The following is a 19280-nucleotide window of genomic DNA, read 5'->3' as shown; positions in this document are numbered from 1 at the left end:
TACATACACACACACACACCCCTCTAAAAATGTGACCATCAGTATTGATAGTTGAATGCTAAAGCATGTATCTGTAGTAATGTTTGAATGTAAAGTCATACATCTTTAAAATCAGAACAAATTTTTTTAACTCTACTTCTGAGGCAGGAGAATGGGGCCTGGGGGCAGGGAACCTAAGAACTTTCTAGAACAAAATCAAACAGAAAAACCTCAACTTTGTAAGACCAAGTAAATAACTTTGTAACTCTATTTCAGCTATGACAGGAAACATCCAGTTCATTTGCATAGGGTGTACCTCAAGTAAATAACTATGCAACTTTGTAGCCTCTTCATTTACATAGGACATATGCCAAATAACCAATGGGGAGTCTCTGGAGGATATTTACACCCCAGAAAATTCTGTGACTGGGCCCTTGAGCCGCTTGCTTGACCTGCTGCCACCCTGTGGAGTGTCCTTTCATTTTCAGTAAATCTCCGCTTTTGTTGTTTCATTCTTCCCTTGCTTTGTGCGTCTTGTCCAATTCTTTGTTCAAAACGCCAAGAGCCTGAACACCCTCAACTGGTAACACTTTTACAGTAGGAAAAGTTTAAGTGCATCATATTTGATAGGCACATTAACTTTAATGTAAATTATTTTGTGGGTACGTATTGAATAGTAGTCTTTGATAATCCAGAGACTTTACAAATAATGACTCTCCAAGGGGTTTTTTAGATTCTGACCTAGATACATTGATCAGCCAAGCAGATAACAGTAGTATTTCACTTTCAGTGGAACTTTTTAAATAAACACTCTCTCTCATGTCCTATGCTATTTACACATTGTGCATTAGCTTAAGTAGTCACTGGATGTCAGCATTGTTGTACTAAAATTTGCTTGCCAGTATTATTTTTGACTTGCAAGTTTATAATTCTTAAGTCTTACCAAAAGTAATTTTCTCTATCGTTTTGATCTGAGAAACAAAGGAAAAATGCATATGATAAAACACCAAGGCCTCTTAGAAAATGAATAAGTTATCTTTACATATAGTCAAATATCTATTATGTACGATTTATGACATTTGAGGCAAAACAAATATCTATTGATTAAAAAAAAAAACTAATCCTTTTTGTCACCAATATGCCACAGCTTGACCAGGACAGACCTCCTCATAGGAAAGATAGAGGAAAAAAGTCTCTCTCTCTCTCTTTCTCTTTTAGAGAAGTGGAAAGATAGCTTTATTCTTAGCATATGCAATGATATTTTAATAAATTTTTAATTGCAGCTTACCATAGTTTTTATTTTAAAACATAAAAGTACTTTTAAAATGGTCACATTGAGTTAGTTGTTTTACACATATAAACTATACGGGAATCAGGATGAACTGATTCAACAGAGATTCTGTTAGTTATTTTGGATTATATATGACTCACAGCATCCAGGTTTCATCCATGCCTTCATTATGCAGTGAGAAATTTGTCTTCATTTCACTGTAATATGTACAGAAATCTCCTCAACGAAAGGAAATAAACACCCTGATGCACCACATGACCTCCCATCTATAATCCCCTTTATTTGCTGCATTTGGCAGGAGAATGCTGAGAGAAAAGGTGCCTGTGAGCACATAGAACATGTTCAAAGCAGAGTTCTTACCCAAAGCAAGAGAGAAAGACCACAGCAGGTAACATCACAGCCACTGGCAGAGCCTGTGATCCCTGCTTGTGGACCACCACATCATTCCATGAAAGTGACATTTGAAGATAATACCTTGATAAAACACTAAAATGCAAAGAACCAGTAATAATTACCCTGAAACATAAAGATGTTACGGATCAGGGCAATATGCCATTCATAGCAGAAGAGCAGAGTGGATCTGGGTGATTTTCACATCAGCATTGGTTAAAGGTTTATTAATATCTTATTGAAGGAAACCAAAGTCCAATTTGAGAAATCACTGCATTCCCTTTGAAATGAATTACACATATATACATTAAAAAACAGTATCTCACAAGTTTGTTTATTATTATCTTAATTATCTGCCCTTTGGATTTAAGATATTGATACTAAAGTGGAAAAATCCAGTGACATAGAGGACACGTAAAGCAATGGTTCCCAAACCTTTTTGTCTAAGAATATTTAAACTCTTAAAAAAAATTAAGGACCCTAAAGAGCTTATGTGTGCATGAATTTTAGCTATCAATATTTGCCAATTTAGAAATTAAAACTAAAAATATTAAAAGAAATAATTTATTAATTTAACACTAACAATAAATTCATTACATTTTAACATAAAACATGTTTTAAATAAATATATTTTCCAAAATCAAAAAATCAGTAAGAAGTGTCATTTCTTACATTTTTGGAAATCTCTGTTTTACCTGGCTTAATAGAGGACAGCAAGATTCTTCTATCTGCTTCTTCATTCAATCAGTTGTGGCATGTCATATCGGTTGGTATATGTGGTGAAAATCCTTTATCACACAGACATGTAATTAGAAAAGGGAGGAACATTTTAATAGCCATCTCAGATAATTATGAACATTCTTCTTTTGTATGACATCAAAACTTGAACAAATTGTAGTTCTTAAAAGGCAGTTTCAATACAGAATTCAGAACTGTATAGATACACTTTTTCTACTTTTTTGGGGTCTTGTACTAAAATTCATTTTAATCTATCTTACACAATGAATGGATATTTTACCCATGATGATTTTGTAACATGCATTGGTCATTTAGGAAATACTTGTTTGGCCGGGCGTGGTGGCTCACGCTTGTAATTCCAGCACTTTGAGAGGCCAAGGCGGGCGGATCACGAGGTCAGGAGATTGAGACCACGGTGAAACCCCATCTCTACTAAAAATACAAAAAAATTAGCCAGGCGTGGTGGCGGGCGCCTGCAGTCCCAGCTACTCGGAGATGCTGAGGCAGGAGAATGGCGTGAACCCGGGAGGCGGAGCTTGCAGTGAGCCAAGATTGCGCCACTGCACTCCAGCCTGGGTGACAGAGCGAGACTCCGTCTCAAAAAAAAAAAAAAAAAAAAAAGGAAATACTTGTTCAATGGGTTATGCAGCTTTTCCAAATATTGATACACTTTAAATAATATCAAAAATCGTATTTGTTAATAAAAGCACAGACCTCATTAGAAAACTCTTTAAGCATTGGGAACCTATCAAGCTTATGGTGGCAGATATCTTTTCCATAATTCTAGAGCATATACAGATTAGAATATCTGAGCTTTTATCATTAGCCATTTTCTAGTGGTTTTTTATTTTTATTTTTTAATTAAACTTTAAGTTCTGGGATACATGTGTAGAACTTGCAGGTTTGTTACATATGTATACACGTGCCATGGTGGTTTTCTGCACCCATCAACCCGTCATCTACATTAGGTATTTCTCCTAATGCTATCCATCCCCTAGTCTCCCATACCCTGACAGGCCCCATTGTGTGATGTTCCCTTCCCTGTGTCCATGTGTTCTTATTGTTCAACTCCCACTTATGAGTGAGAACTTGCAGTGTTTGGTTTACTGTTCCTGTGTTAATTTGTTGAGAATGATGGTTTCCAGCTTCATCCATGTCCTTGCAAAGGACCTGAGCTCATCTTTTTTTATATCTGCATAGTATTCCATGGTGTATATGTGCCATGTTTTCTTTATCCAGTCTACCATTGATGGTCATTTGGGTTGGTTCCAAGTCTTTGCTATTGTGAACAGTGCTGCAATAAACATACATGTGCATGTATCTTTATGGTAGAATGATTATAATTCTTTGGGTATATACCCAGTAATGGGATTGCTGGGTCAAATGGTATTGCTGATTCTAGATCCTTGAGGAAGTCAGGAAACAACAGATGGTAGAGAGGATATGGAGAAATAGGAACTCTTTTACCCTGTTGGTGGGAGTGTAAATTAGTTCAACCAGTGTAGAAGACAGTGTGGTGATCATTAGCCGTTTTTTTTCTATTTTTTTATTTTTTATTTTTGTCATTGTTGTTTTTTTATTATACTTTAGGTTTTAGGGTACATGTGCACAATGTGCAGGTTTGTTACATATGTATCCATGTGCCATGTGGATTTCCTGCACCCATTAACTCGTCATTTAGCATTAGGTATATCTCCTAATGCTGTCCCTCCCTCCTCCCCCAACCCCACAACAGTCCCCGGAGTGTGATGTTCCCCTTCCTGTGTCCATGAGTTCTCATTGTTCAATTCCCACCTATGAGTGAGAACATGCGGTGTTTGGTTTTTTTGTCCTTGCGATAGTTTACTGAGAATGATGTTTTCCAGTTTCATCCATGTCCCTACAAAGGACATGAACTCATCCTTTTTTATGGCTGCATAGTATTCCATGGTGTATATGTGCCAGATTTTCTTAATCCAGTCTATCGTTGTTGGACATTTGGGTTGGTTCCAACTCTTTGCTATTCTGAATAGTGCCGCAACAAACAAACGTGTGCATGTGTCTTTATAGCAGCATGATTTATAGTCCTTTGGGTATATACCCAGTAATGGGATGGCTGCGTCAAATGGTATTTCTAGTTCTAGATCCCTGAGGAATCGCCACACTGACTTCCACAATTGTGGAGATCATTAGCCACTTTTAAGTAAAGTGTTCACATTATTCATTTCTGAAATAATATCCACCAAATACCCAATACTGAATAGCCATAATTTGTGTATGTCATTCTTTCAATTTAAATAAGGTTCTAAAAGAACATTTAATTTAATTGCTTACAACTGAAATGATTATATAGATTTTTAATTTTTCTTATTGTTCCTTTGAAACAACTGTCTCACATCGGTATGCAGCAGAAGAGCTTGATGTAGACTGCTTTATTAGCCACCTAGGGGTTCTCCTCTGAGCCCATGTGACTCAAAATTGGACCTTGTCCATTGGATGATTTCTGCAAAAACAGCAGATTAAATAGCTCCAAGAGGTTGTCTCTCCACAGAAATATCAAAAATCAGAGATTCTATGACCTTCAAAGCCTAAGGTAGTCATGATTTGGTTTTCACAGAAAACGTTGCTTACCTCTGAATTTGATCATTAGACTCACAGACATGATGCAGCTTAACAATGTAACATGGCTTAGTTCAAAATGCCCAAGGGAAGTAGATTTGAAGTAACTTCATGGTATTTATCCAGTCTCACTCTGTCGCCCAGGCTGGAGTACAATGGCGTGATCTCAGCTCACTCCAACCTCCGACTCCCGGGCTCAAGCAACTCTCTCACCTCAGCCTCCTGAGTAGCTGGGATTACAGGCATCCACCATCATGCCCGGCTGATTTTTTTGTATTTTTGTAAGACGAGGTTTCACCATGTTGGCCAGGCTGGTCTCGAACTCCTGACTTCAGGTGATCTGCTTGCCCTGGCCTCCCAAAGTGCTGGGATTACAGATGTTAGCCACTGCACCCAGCTGAACTTTTGCTTTTAACATGATAGTAAAATTCTGGTCACTTTTACAATGCCTGCACACCACTCTATAGCCTAAAAAAATTGTGATTTCTAATCCAGTTAACCTCATTCCTGATAATAATTAAAAATTTGAGAAATCACTATATATATATATATATTTAGTAACTGTCTGTAACATTTAGTAACTGTCAAGCACTAAGTAATCATTATGAGTGATCCATCAAGGCAACTGTTGAACAGCCCATCCTGTTGACTGCAGGCACATTTCTTACTAATAAAGTAATGAAAATCCAGACTTTCCTGAGTTTACACACAGCAAATGTTGCAAGCATAGGTCCAATCTTTGAGCTGTCTACTGAGGGCACAGAAAATGAAATAGATTATTCCTACTCATTTTAAAACTTAAGGTTCATTTCGTTTTGCAAATGCAAACAAACAAAAACAGAAAAACAAAAATCTTATTTGACTGTGATGTTAAAAAAGGTAAACACATGTATGAAGAAATTCCTATAGTTTTTGTGCTTGGCCAGCCTCAGCTCTGTTTTGTTATAATCTGCATATGCTCTTTAATTACTTTAAGCTCTATCTGAGTGTTAAGGAGTGAAATTTGTGTCCCCGAAATATTCACATACTGAAATACTAACCACCACTGTGATGGTATTAGAAAGTGGGGCTTTTGAGAGGTAATTAGACTGTGAGGTAGAGCTATCATGAATGGGATTAGCACCCTTATTAGATGAAATAAGATAGTTTTCTCTTTCTTTTCTCTGCCATGTGAGGATACAGCAAGAAGACATCCATTTGAAAATGAGGAATGTCCCCACCAGATACTTGATCTGCCAGGGTTCTTGTCTTGGCTTTTCTAGCCTCCAGAACTGTGAGAAAGTCATTTCAACTTTTTAAGCCACCCATTCTGTGGTATTCTGTTGTAGCAGTCTGAGCTAAGACATTGACATAGAAACTAAAGCACAGACTCTTCGAGTTCTGAGCTTTCTGCCCCTACATAGTTAAGTTATCTATATTCCTGACAGCTTTCCTGGTCAGAGCTTTCTTTTATAATGGATTTTAAAATGAATTGCTGCTAGTAGAGCAGACTATCAATTTAAATACATCTATAGGTACTATGAAATACAGCTCTTACTTGGTTTGTCAAGATACCTTCATATAGACAGGAAACAGCATATGATATAATTAATAGATAATTTGTTTTGTGGACAATTTAGTCAGTAATCTTTCTCCCTGTATTTACTAAACCTAAACAGTAGGCCAAAACATTGCAACGTAGGTAGAAACAAATTATTCTAAGGGATAATTAAATATCTTCTTCTATATATAATCATTAAATAACTTGTATAGAGGAAATATTAATGTAGGAAATATTTGCAAGGCTTTTGTTTTTCAATTTAGAAATTTTATGCTCCAGGACACTGCTAATAGAATTTTAAACTTCATCTTTACAATTTCCTAAATAATATAGAATAGAAAGATGCTCATATATATGATAGCTCATTATCTTTTGAAATAAATTATATTTCTTTAAGTACCTGAAATAAGAATGGATAATGATCATTATGGAGCAAATTCTAAAAAAAAAAAAAAAAAAAGTAGGATAAAGAACACTGCAAATTATATCAACTTGAACTTCAAATATTGTATATAATGAAGCAACTTTAATTTACAGTTCGATAAATGGGTCTTTCTGCCATTACCTAAAATTTACAACACCCAACCTGTGGATGTGTAAGCTAGAGTGTGAAGCATGTATTAAATGGTTTAATATTTCATTTATCAATGTCATTCTTGGCAGTACTTCACTGCTGAAGAATCATCAACACAATGTTATAAAAGCATAAATTATATTTATAATGAACTTAAGGCTTTATCTAAAACATCTTAGACACAAGTATATATTAATTTTAAAAATCGGCCGGGCGCGGTGGCTCACGCTTGTAATCACAGCACTTTGGGAGGCCGAGGCGGGTGGATCACGAGGCCTCAGGAGATCGAGACCACGGTGAAACCCCGTCTCTAGTAAAAAGTACAAAAAATTAGCCGGGCGTGGTGGCGGGCGCCTCTAGTCCCAGCTACTCGGAGAGGCTGAGGCAGGAGAATGGCGTGAACCCGGGAGGCGGAGCTTGCAGTGAGCCGAGATTGCGCCACTGCACTCCAGCCTGGGCGAGAGAGCGAGACTCCGTCCCAAAAAAATAAATAAATAAATAAAAAATAAATTTAAAAAAAATCTTCGGAAGAGATAATTCTATATATTCTTTTCCCAACTTCTAGATTATAGACTCCTCATTCTGCATAAATTAATTGTATTAAGTTTTACTTTATGTATTAGCCTGTTCTCATGCTGCTAATAAAGACATATCCAAGATTGGGTAATTTATAAAGGAAAGAGGCTTAATTGACTCACAGTTCTGTAGGGCTGGGACGCGTCAGGAAAATTTCATTCATGGCAGAAGATGAAGCAAACACATAGCAGCATCAAGGAGAAGTGCAGAGCAAGGCGGGGGAAAGCCCCTTATAAAACCACCAGATCTTACGAGAACTGACTCGCTATCATGAGAACAGCATGGAGCTAACCACCCCCATGAGTCAATTACCTTCCACTGGGTTCTTCTCGTGACACATAGTGATTATGGGAGCTATGGTTCAATAGGAGATTTGGGTGGGGACACAGACAAATCATATCAATTTATCTGTATGACCTGCGGTATCCTGTTATTCTGTCCTCAGAGAAATAGAGGTATTGGTCAAAAGAGATCAATATTTAATAGGAAGTCATAACATGTTTCCCTATAAAATTTAAGTTATAATTATAAGAATTTCACTTAGCTTATCTCCCCCATCTACCTCAAATGTCGTCTTGTCTGTAATATCCACTGTAAATATTTTGTCTTTACCATGCAATTATAAACAGATTATTTTGGTGTCCTGCCCAGTTATTTCATGTCTGTCTTTACTTGTAATACCAATGAAGGACTATGTGTTTTATATTTTGGTAGCACTTATGTACTTGCAAGGAAAATATATCAAACTAGTTGTCATGTTTAAAATATAGATTTTTAAAATAAAATCATCAAAGCAGCAGGCTACAAAGTTAACACATAATCAGTTACATTTTAATACACTAACAATGAAAGAAATTAAGAAAGCAATGACATTTACAATAGTATCAAAAAGAATAGAATACTTAGGAATTAAGCAAGGAATTCGAAAACTCATACACTAAAAATTACAAAACGTTGCTGAAACAAATTGAAGAAGACATAGTGGAAAGACATTCAAATTCATGAAGTAGAAGACAATATTGTAAGATGTCAGTGCTACCCAAAATGTTCTAAAATTCAATACAATCCCTATTAAAAATCCCAATGATGTCATTTGCAGAAATTGGAATGAAAATACTAAGATTTTATGAAATCTCAAGGTATTCTGGTCTAACATGTAAGTCTTTAATCCATCTTGAATTAATTTTTGTATAAGGTGTAAGGAAGGGATCCAGTTTCAGCTTTCTACATATGGCTAGCCAAGTAAAATAAATGTTCGATATAAAAACACTGGAATATTATTCAACCTTAAAAAGGAAGGAAATTCTGACATTATGCACCAAAGTGGATGAATCTTGAGGATATTATGCTAAGTGAATAAAGCCAGTCACAAAAAGACAAATACTGTATAATTCTACTTATATTAGGTATTTAAAGTAGTCAAAATCAGAGACAGAAGGTAGAATTATGGTTTCCTGATGCTGGTGGGAAGGAGAAATGAGGAGTTTGTTATTTCTGGGGTATAGAATTCTAGTTTTACAAGAAGAAAACAGTTCTGAAGATGAATCATGGTGATAATTGTACAATACAAAGGTATTCAATGCCACTGAATTGTGCACTACAAATACTGAAGATGGAAATTTCATATTTTGTGTATTTTACCGTAGTAAAAAAAATTGAAGGAAAAGAAAGTCAATCCCACATATTAATATCATTAACTATTTATCTAAAGCAATGGTTATCAAACTTGAATGTACATCAAAATTACTTGGAGGGCTTTTCATAAAACATTGCTTGGTCTAACCTGGAGAGTTTCTGATTCAGAAGGTGAGGGTAAAAACCTCAAAATTGGTGCTTCTAACAAGTGTTCAGGTGAAGCTGGTGCTGCTGGTCAAAGGACCGTGGATCTAAATGAATGATACATTCTAGAAGAAATTCCAGTTTAAAAATATAATTTAATAGTGTCAGGAAGTAAACATTTTAATGTTTCTGCATGGATAGGTCTTTCTGAGGATAGAAAACTGGAACCTGGGCTTATGAGAAGAATTTGAAGCTAATAGTAATTAGACCATCAGAACAAATACACCTGCTCAGGGGGATATGCTTACTTTTCAGAGAAAAAAACTGGAGTTGTGAAGGTATTCCAGGAGTCATAAAGTCAGAGAGGCTTGACTTATTTTTCCCTGGAAATATTGATTTTATATTTGAAAGGATAAGAATCCTGGATCTTTCTGTTTTTTATCCGAAGGGGTAATTTTTTTATCTTAGGAAGATAAGTTTCTCTCTCTCTCTCTCAAGAGGGAAGTATGACTGTTGCATTAGTTGTCCTGTATAACCATCGGTGTTCTTCACCCGTGGTATAGACTCTAGTATATATATATGGGATCCCATCTGATTCTCATGGTGTTTCCCCCAGAAAGGGAAAATTGGAGTGTGGGGAAAAAGTGTGCCTTTTGCTGTAAATAAATGATAGTAAATATCTGCCTGTCTCAGAAAATTCATGTCATATCTTACAGGAAAAAAATATTGATATAAATACATTATCATATGTACAATTTTTGAAGTCAGTCTTTTCTACAATCAGGCATCTCACTTTCTGGTATTTACCCAAATGAATACAAAATTTGTGTCTGTACAAAAAACTGCACATAAATGTTTATGGAAGCTCTATTTATAATTGCCAAAACTTGGAAGCATGCAAGATGTCCTTTAATAGGCAAAAAAAACAGCAAACTGTTGTACATTTGTACAGTGAGATATCATTCTGTGATTAAAAAATGAGTTATTAATTACAAAAAGACGTTGAGGGGAGTTAAATGCACATTGCTAAGCAAAAGAAGCCTATCTGAAAAGGATTTTTACCATATTGTCTGACTATATGACATTCTGAAAAAGATAAAATTATTGAGTACATAATAAAGAAACCAGTGCTTGTCAGGAGTTTGAAGGATGGAGGGAGGATAAAATAATGGAACACAGCAGATTTCTAGGACAGATAAACTATTCTGTATAATCCTGTAATGGTGGTACATGTCATTATACATTAGGCAAAATGAGTAGAATGTCCAATAGGAGTGAATCCTAGTATGTTATGGACTTACTTAATAATGTATCAATTTGGCTTATCAGTTGTAGTAAATGCATCACAATAATGTCAGATGTTAATAACAGAGGAAACTGGAGTGTTGTGGGTGGAGGTTAGGGGGGAAAAAGAGTGGAGGTATATGGGAACTCTGAACTTTCCACTGAGTTTTTCTGTAAACATAAAAATACTCCAACAAAACAAACAAAACAATTCCAACGAAGTTTACTGATTTAAAAATGAAAATACAACCGATTTTTTTTGGTGATTTTTTTAAATTATTATTATACTTTAAGTTTTAGGGTACATGTGCACAATGTGCAGGTTTGTTACATATGTATCCATGTGCCATGTTGGTGTGCTGCACCCACTAACTCGTCATTTAGCATTAGGTGTATCTCCTAATGCTGTCCCTCCCCCCTCCCCCCACTCCACAATAGTCCCCAGAGTGTGATGTTCCCCTTCCTGTGTCCATGAGTTCTCATTGTTCAAGTCCCACCTATGAGTGAGAACATGTGGTGTTTGGTTTTTTATCCTTGCGATAGTTTACTGAGAATGATGTTTTCCAGTTTCATCCATGTCCCTACAAAGGACATGAACTCATCATTTTTTATGGCTGCATAGTATTCCATGGTGTATATGTGCCATGTTTTCTTAATCCAGTCTATCGTTGTTGGACATTTGGGTTGGTTCCAACTCTTTGCTATTGTGAAGAGTGCCGCAATAAACATACGTGTGCATGTGTCTTTATAGCAGCATGATTTATAGTCCTTTGGGTATATACCCAGTAATGGGATGGCTGGGTCAAATGGTATTTCTAGTTCTAGATCCCTGAGGAATCGCCACATTGACTTCCACAATGGTTGAACTAGTTTACAGTCCCACCAACAGTGTAAAAGTGTTCCTATTTCTCCACATCCTCTCCAGCACCTGTTGTTTCCTGACTTTTTTTTTTTTTTTTTTTTTTTTTTGAGGCGGAGTCTCGCTCTGTCACCAAGGCTGGAGTGCAGTGGCGCGATCTCGGCTCACTGCAATCTCCACCTCCTGGTTTCACGCCATTCTCCTGCCTCAGCCTCTCCAAGTAGCTGGGACTACAGGCGCCTGCCACCATGCCTGGCTAATTTTTTTGTATTTTTAGTAGAGACAGGGTTTCACTGTGGTCTTGGTCTCCTGACCTCGTGATCCACCTGCCTCGGCCTCCCAAAGTGCTGGGATTACAAGCGTGAGCCACTGCGCCCGGCCTGTTTCCTGACTTTTTAATGATGGCCATTCTAACTGGTATGAGATGGTATTTCATTGTGGTTTTGATTTGCATTTATCTGATGGCCAGTGATGATGAGCATTTTTTCGTGTGTTTTTTGGCTGCATAAATGTCTTCTTTTGAGAAGTGTCTGTTCATGCCCTTCGCCCACTTTTTGATGGGGTTGTTTGTTTTTTTCTTGTAAATTTGTTTGAGTTCATTGTAGATTCTGGATATTAGCCCTTTGTCAGAGGAGTAGGTTGCAAAAATTTTCTCCCATTTTGTAGGTTGCCTGTTCACTCTGATGGTAGTTTCTTTTGCTGTGCAGAAGCTCTTTAGTTTAATTAGATCCCATTTGTCAATTTTGGCTTTTGTTCCCATTTCTTTTGGTGTTTTAGACATGAAGTCCTTGCCCATGCCTATGTCCTGAATGGTATTGCCTAGGTTTTCTTCTAGAGTTTTTATGGTTTTAGGTCTAACCTGTAAGTCTTTAATCCATCTTGAATTAATTTTTGTATAAGGTGTAAGGAAGGGATCCAGTTTCAGCTTTCTACATATGGCTAGCCAGTTTTCCCAGCACCATTTATTAAATAGGGAATCCTTTCCCCATTTCTTGTTTTTGTCAGGTTTGTCAAAGATCAGATAGTTGTAAATATGCGGCATTATTTCTGAGGGCTCTGTTCTGATCCATTGATCTATGTCTCTGTTGTGGTACCAGTACCATGCTGTTTTGGTTACTGTAGTCTTGTAGTATAGTTTGAAGTCAGGTAGCGTAATGCCTCCAGCTTCTAATTAAAAATCATTTTAAATTGGAATAAAAGCCACCATGAATAACAGTTTTTTAGTTTTTTTGTTTGCATATTCTGGCTTCTCAGTCCTTTGAAAATATTTCTTCCTCTGTCAGAATTTTTTTTGACTCCAGTCACTTTTGTGTTCTATTTTGATTTTTCCAATAACAATAAAACAATCAAACTTCTATGTTTCCCCTTCTTTTCTAACACCATTGTCAAGAGCAGTTGGATTAATTTATTTGTATTTTATATATACATTTATTTATAAGTATATATTTTTTTATAATTATATTTAATTATACTATATTATAATATAATAATTATATTTAATTATATATGTATATAATATAAATATGTATTATATACATATAGAATTTATATATATAAATTATAAGGACTCACAACTTCTGCTTTTGGTTTGGCTGTTAAAAGCCAACAACAGAAGTGAAAATAAACCTCTTGGCACACTACAAGTCAGTGAATACTATTAAAGTAAAAAATCAGTGTTAATGCTAATTATTAACATTGTTAAGGCTAATTGCTAATGCCTAAGGCCTGAATAAGTGTGTTTTATGCATACCAAAAATCCTTTTTCCCTCTGTTTTGTCTCCTAAGTTCAATGTTTGGGAATACGTAATACAGTACCTAATGCTTTTCTCGTCTCAACTTTCTAAATTAATTTAAAGATAGACACAAGATACCGACAAATGGTAGTTTTTAAAAATCGCCTTTATTATTGATGACAAATGTTGGAGGGTATAACTTAGGGATGTGTATTCGGAAAAGTGCATAAGACTTTCTTACGCTATCATTCAAGGTCTCAGAAGGAAATAAAATTTGCCACACGTGGTTCAAATGAAAATACTTTTATAAGTGACTTCTTAAAGGGAGATGCAGAGTTAAAAGGACAAATGATATTGATAAACCTAGGGACAAAAATGTGTTGATAGTAATTGCCAACATTTGGGGTGAAGAAGCTGAGGGAAGAAATAGTGAAGCTGGAGCTCAGTGGGAGTTAGAGCCACAGGGAAAGGTTTCCTGGTGGGAACTGTAGTCACAGAGCAATGACTCTATGGCCAGAGATGGACTTTCCCCCTGAAGCCCACATGTATCTCTTCTCTACAAGGGTTTTCTCAACCACCACACCCAGGAGCTTGCTAAGGCAGACAGACATGGCTCTGAATAAAGTCAGGAACTGGGAAAGGGAACACAGAGTTATGTAATCAAAGCCAGCTCAAACATAATAGAAAAGGGAGTCAGTATTTGTGTCCTCTGAGGAAAGGATTTTTACACATGTTCCATATGGTTTCTCAAGGTTGATTCTTACTTGCTTCTGGTGGCACTACACCAGAACTGCCAGATTAAGTAAATAAAAATACAGGGTGTCCACTTAAAATTGAATTTTAGACATACAGTAAATAATTTTTAGGTTAATATGTCCCTTGCAAAATTTGGCATGTACTTATATGTAAAAAAGTATTTACTGTTTATTTAAAATTTAAATTTCCCTGCGTGCCCTGCATTTTATCTGGCAAGCCTCTACCACACTCAATAACCCTTCTCCCATAATCCAATATGTGCATCCTGAGTTCACCTTTCAAATAAATAGGTGCTCAATTCATCATTTCAAGGTTTGGTTTTGGGAAAATGTTTTGCATGTGAACCTGATACAGCAAATGAAGCATTAGAAAAATTAGGAAAAATATTACAGTAACACTTGGAGGAAGAAGAGATCAGTTAAAACTAGGTTAGTACCTTTGGTGACTATTTTCCATATGAAATAAAGAAACAAACTAATGATGGGCAATTCCCCAGTGAGCTGATGCTGCCTTACCATTCATTGATTAGAGGAATGAAAGTATTCTCTGACTGTAAAGATTGCTGGTTTAACAAAGACTCATTGGTACCATTCTACCGAATTTTGATAATTAAAGAGAGCAAGAGCAAAGACTTGGAAATAGAAATCACAGTAGAGAGTAGAGTTTCAAACTTCCTGTACAGGGAAATAATCCTGGAAGAGGGGTAAAAATAGCAACTGGTGGCAGGGCATGTAATCTCACAAAACCTCCTAGGAGAGATTTGAAGCCATCTGCTGATTTCATGCTATAATGGTTCACGGTGGTAAGCAAGGGATTCTTTTGAGTATTTGTTTTTGTTTCTTTCAGTTTTAAATATTGGGGCTCAATTTGCACTATTTCTTAGATGCTTTAACAAAAATATTCCATAATATTTTTGGCAGAGCAGACATTTATAAAAGGGGAAAAAAGTTGTGGCAATATAAATATTGGTATTGTTATATATGTTTTGTGAGATATGATATTTATTCTCATGTCAGAATGCATCAGTGGTATAAATATTAGGAAAACGAAACCCAGCCATTACTGCTCAAGTGACTAAGTTACAGCAAAATACACACTTAACCAAGTTCTAATTGAACCTGCTAACTAGGAACCTCTAGAGTTACTGAAGTAGAGAACTGTGATAAAATTCAAATAGCTCTGACTCCCTGGAGAACAAGAGGATACTGGATTTTTTCATTAAAGAAATGATGCATGCAGGTGTATAGATACCTTCAAACTCTTCATATAATATGTCTGTCCTGTAAAATCAACAACTGATAGGACTTGGTGACTCAATGCTCAAGAAAGTCATTTTCTAATTGCATCATTGTCACAGTCACTATGGGAGAAGAAATTCAGTAAGGTGGAGGGAAGTTGCACAAGCTACTCTCTCACTAATACTTTCTTTTCCATTCACTTTTTTCAGCAATATTTATATCCATAAATAAATTGTTTTATATAAGAAGAAATGAAATATATTTTTGCCATGATTTCTCACAATATGTTAATGCCCCTGCTTTTTGTCCTAATGTAATAAAAAATTACTGTAAAATTACTACAGGTAAAATTAATTACATTGATTTACTATTGTATAAAACAATTTTTAAGGAAGAGTGCATTCTTAATTAGAGAAGATGTTATTAAACATGATGTCCCTATGTTGGCTGATAAATAATTGTATCAGCCAGAAAATACTACAGAAAAGTTTAATTTCTATATTTTTGTGAGATAAGGTTATTGGCTAACGAGAGCTCTGTTGTTTCGGTTTTCTGGCATGATCCAGAAGATTAGCATTTGCAGTACGGGACACAATTGACTAATATATCTCACTGCTTGCCTTACAAATGACAATTATCTCAACTTTACCATTTATTGGCTCTGAGATCATGGGAAAGTTATTTTCCTCTTTGTGCTTTAGTGTCCTCATGCATAAAATGAGGATAATATAGTCACTGAGTTTGTTATGACCAACACCTAATTTATACATTTAAAGAGTTGAACAGTGACTGGTGGCTAAGAAATGCTTACTAAATATCATCTAATTCTAGTTCCTTTTCAGATTGTATAAATCTTTTGCCTTTTACTAAAGAAATGTTCAGCAAATATTAGCTACTGCGTTGCTTTGGGGTACTGGTCAACACTGAACTCACCAAAGAGCGTTGTTAAATAACTGAAAAGAAAGATTCCAGTAAAATACTATGTCAAGAAAGAGAAAGAGAGCAAGAGCGCGAGCAAGAGAGAGAAAGAGACAGAGAGAGAGAGAGAGAGATCCTACTACTAATAAAGGAGAAGCTAAAAAAATTTTACCGATTCAATATAAATATGTAAATTATACACTCAGGAACATGCAAAATGAATAAGGCTGGATGTGAACATATCCCTAAATTCACAGGTAAGACACAGAAGCTTCCGTAATCTGACTAAATCTCTAGACAATTTATCTCCAGAAATAATGTATGAGGACCATGATTTTAAAAAATACATTTTAGGTGGGGGAGGATGAGTAGAAAGTCAGTTTGATTGAAATGTAATTTATATACAATAACATTCTTTATTTTTCAATATGTAATTTAATAAGTTTAACAAATATATACAGATGTGTAACTACTATCACATACAAGATACAGGATATTCCCATCATGCAGAAAGTCAATCACTTGTTATTAGTCATTTCTCCTCCCCTTGGTCCCTAGCAACTACTGATACACTTTTTATTATCCCACAGATTTGCCTTTTCCAGAATGTCTTTTTCTTTTTTGTGTGTTTCAATTGTTTAATTTTTGTGGGTATACAATAAATGTATATATTTATGGGGTATATGAGATGTTTTGATACAGGCATGCAATGTGTAATAATCACATCATGGAAGATGGGGTACCCATCCCCTCAAGGATTTGTCCTGTGTGTTACAAACAATCCAAATATATCTTATACTCTTATTTTATCTTATTCATTTATTTTATTATTGTTATTTTTATTTTTGAGATGGAGTTTCACTCTTGCTGCCCAGGCTAGAGAGCAGTGGCGCCATCTTGGCTCACTGCCACCTCTGCCTCTCGGATTCAACCGATTATCCTGCCTCAGCCTCCCAAGTAGCTGGGATTACAGGTGCGTGCCACCATGTCCGGCTAATTTTTGTATTTTTAGTAGAGACAGGGTTTCGCCATGTTGGCCAGGCTGGTCTCAAACTCTTGACCTCAGGTGATCTACCCACCTCAGCCTCCCAAAGTGCTGGGATTACAGGAATGAACCACATGCCTGACGGCTCTTAGTTATTTTAAAATGTACAATTCAATTATCATTGACTATAATCACCCTGTTGTGTTATCAAATACTAGGCCTTACTCATTCATTTTATTTTTTGTATCCATTAATCACCCGTACTTCTCCCCTACATGCTACTACCCTTTCCAGCCTCTGTTGACTGTCCTTCTCCTCTCTATGTGCATGGGTTCAACTGTTTTGATTTTTAGTTCCCACAGATAAGTGAGAACATGTGATATTTGCCTTTCTGTGCCTGGCTTATTTCACTTAACATAAAAAGATCTCCAGTTCCATCCATGTTGTTGTAAAGAATGGAATCTCATTCTGTTGCTGTGGTTGAATAGTCTTACATTGTGTATACGTACCACATTTCCTTTATCCATCCATCTGTTGATGGACACTGAAGTTGCTTCCAAATCTTGGCTATTGTGAACAGTGGGAATATGGGAAAGGAGATATCTCTTTGATACACTGATTTTCTTTCTTTTGGGTATATACTTAGCAGTAAGATTGCTGGATCACATGGTAGCTCTATTTTCAGTTTTTTGAGGAACATCCAACTGTTCTCAATAGTGATTGTACTAATTTACATTTCCATCAACAGTATACGAGGGTTCCCTTTTCTCCACATCCTCGCCAGCATTTGTTATTGCCTGTCTTTTGGATATAAGCCATTTTAACTGGGGAGGGATGATACCTCATTATAGTTTTGATTGGCATTTCTCCGATGGTCAGTGATGTTGAGCAACTTTTCATATATCTCTTTGCCATGTTTTTTTTTTTGAGGAATCTTTATTCGGATCTTTTGCACATTTTTAATTGTTCTATTAGATTTTTTTCTATAGAGTTGTTTGAGCTCCTTATATATTCTGCTTATTCATCTCTTGTCAGGTGAATAGTTTGCAAATATTTACTACTATTCTATAGGTTTTTCTCTTAACTTTGTTGATTCTTTTGCTGTGCTTCAAAGTTTTCACTTGTTATGATTTCATATGTCCATTTTTTCTTTGGTTGCCTTTGCTTTAAGGTATTACTCAAGAAATCTTTGCCTAGACCGATATTTTGGAGTGTTTCCCCCAAAGTTTTACTGTAGTAGTTTCATAGTTTGAAGTTTTACATTTAATTCTTTAATCCATTTTGATTTTATTTTTGTATATGATGAGAGATAAGGTTGTAGTTTCATTCTTCTGTGTGTCTATATCCAGTTTGCCCAGCATCATTTATTGAAGAAATTGTCTTTTCCCCAGCATATATTCTTGGCACATAGAATTTTGTATAATCTGAATCATACAGAATAAATCTTAATTTCTGGCTCTTTTATCTTAGTACAATATTTCTTAGATGCATTCGTGTTAGTGCATATAATAGGTTATTCCATTTTATTGCCAAACAGTAAGAATTTCATTGTATAGATACACTGTTTTTTTCTTTATCCATTATTGTTTTAATGATCATTAATTTGCTTCTAGGTTGGGATAATTGTTTAAACCTCCTTCAACTATTGCATACAATTCTTTGTATGAACAAATATTTCATTTCTCTTGGATAAATACCTTGATTGTGTCTTTAACTTTGTCAGAAACTGCTAAACTATTTTCCAATTGGCTATACCATTTTCCATACATTCTACCAGCAATGTATCAAAGTTCCACTAGTTATATCATATCCTCACCAGTACCTACTATTGTCAGTATTTTCAATTTTAGCCATTCTGGTGGGTGTAAAGTGGTATCTCATTATTGTTTTAATTGGCACTTTTCTATTGACTAACGATGTTCAGCACTTTTTGACACACTTACTTGCAATCTGCACCTTTTCTTGGTAAAATGCCATCACTGTATGAATCTTTAAATTTACAGACATGGAAACGAGTCTGGTTTACTTATTGTAGTGCCCTC

The 19280-nt window shown here is 35.7% G+C and overlaps 3 long non-coding RNA genes across 4 annotated transcripts in view; 2 read left to right on the top strand and 1 right to left on the bottom strand.

The window, feature by feature from the left end:
* The window catches only part of LOC134732376 (uncharacterized), a 1392928-nt gene that overhangs the window by 1119073 nt on the left and 254575 nt on the right, over window positions 1–19280 (top strand). The window lies entirely within an intron of this gene.
* LOC134732373 (uncharacterized) overlaps window positions 1–19280 on the top strand; it is a 212000-nt gene that overhangs the window by 149650 nt on the left and 43070 nt on the right. The window lies entirely within an intron of this gene.
* Window positions 2321–19280, bottom strand: part of LOC134732374 (uncharacterized) — a 135653-nt gene continuing 118693 nt past the window's right edge. The window contains exon 3 of the long non-coding RNA XR_010115474.1: window positions 2321–2448. This is a non-coding gene — a long non-coding RNA (uncharacterized lncRNA). The remainder of the gene's footprint in view (window positions 2449–19280) is intronic.

This window comes from Symphalangus syndactylus, chromosome 14 (assembly GCF_028878055.3).
Source record: "Symphalangus syndactylus isolate Jambi chromosome 14, NHGRI_mSymSyn1-v2.1_pri, whole genome shotgun sequence".
NCBI lineage: Eukaryota > Metazoa > Chordata > Mammalia > Primates > Hylobatidae > Symphalangus > Symphalangus syndactylus.
Note: the sequence above shows the minus strand (reverse complement) of the source record. Positions and strands in the feature narration are given on the sequence as shown.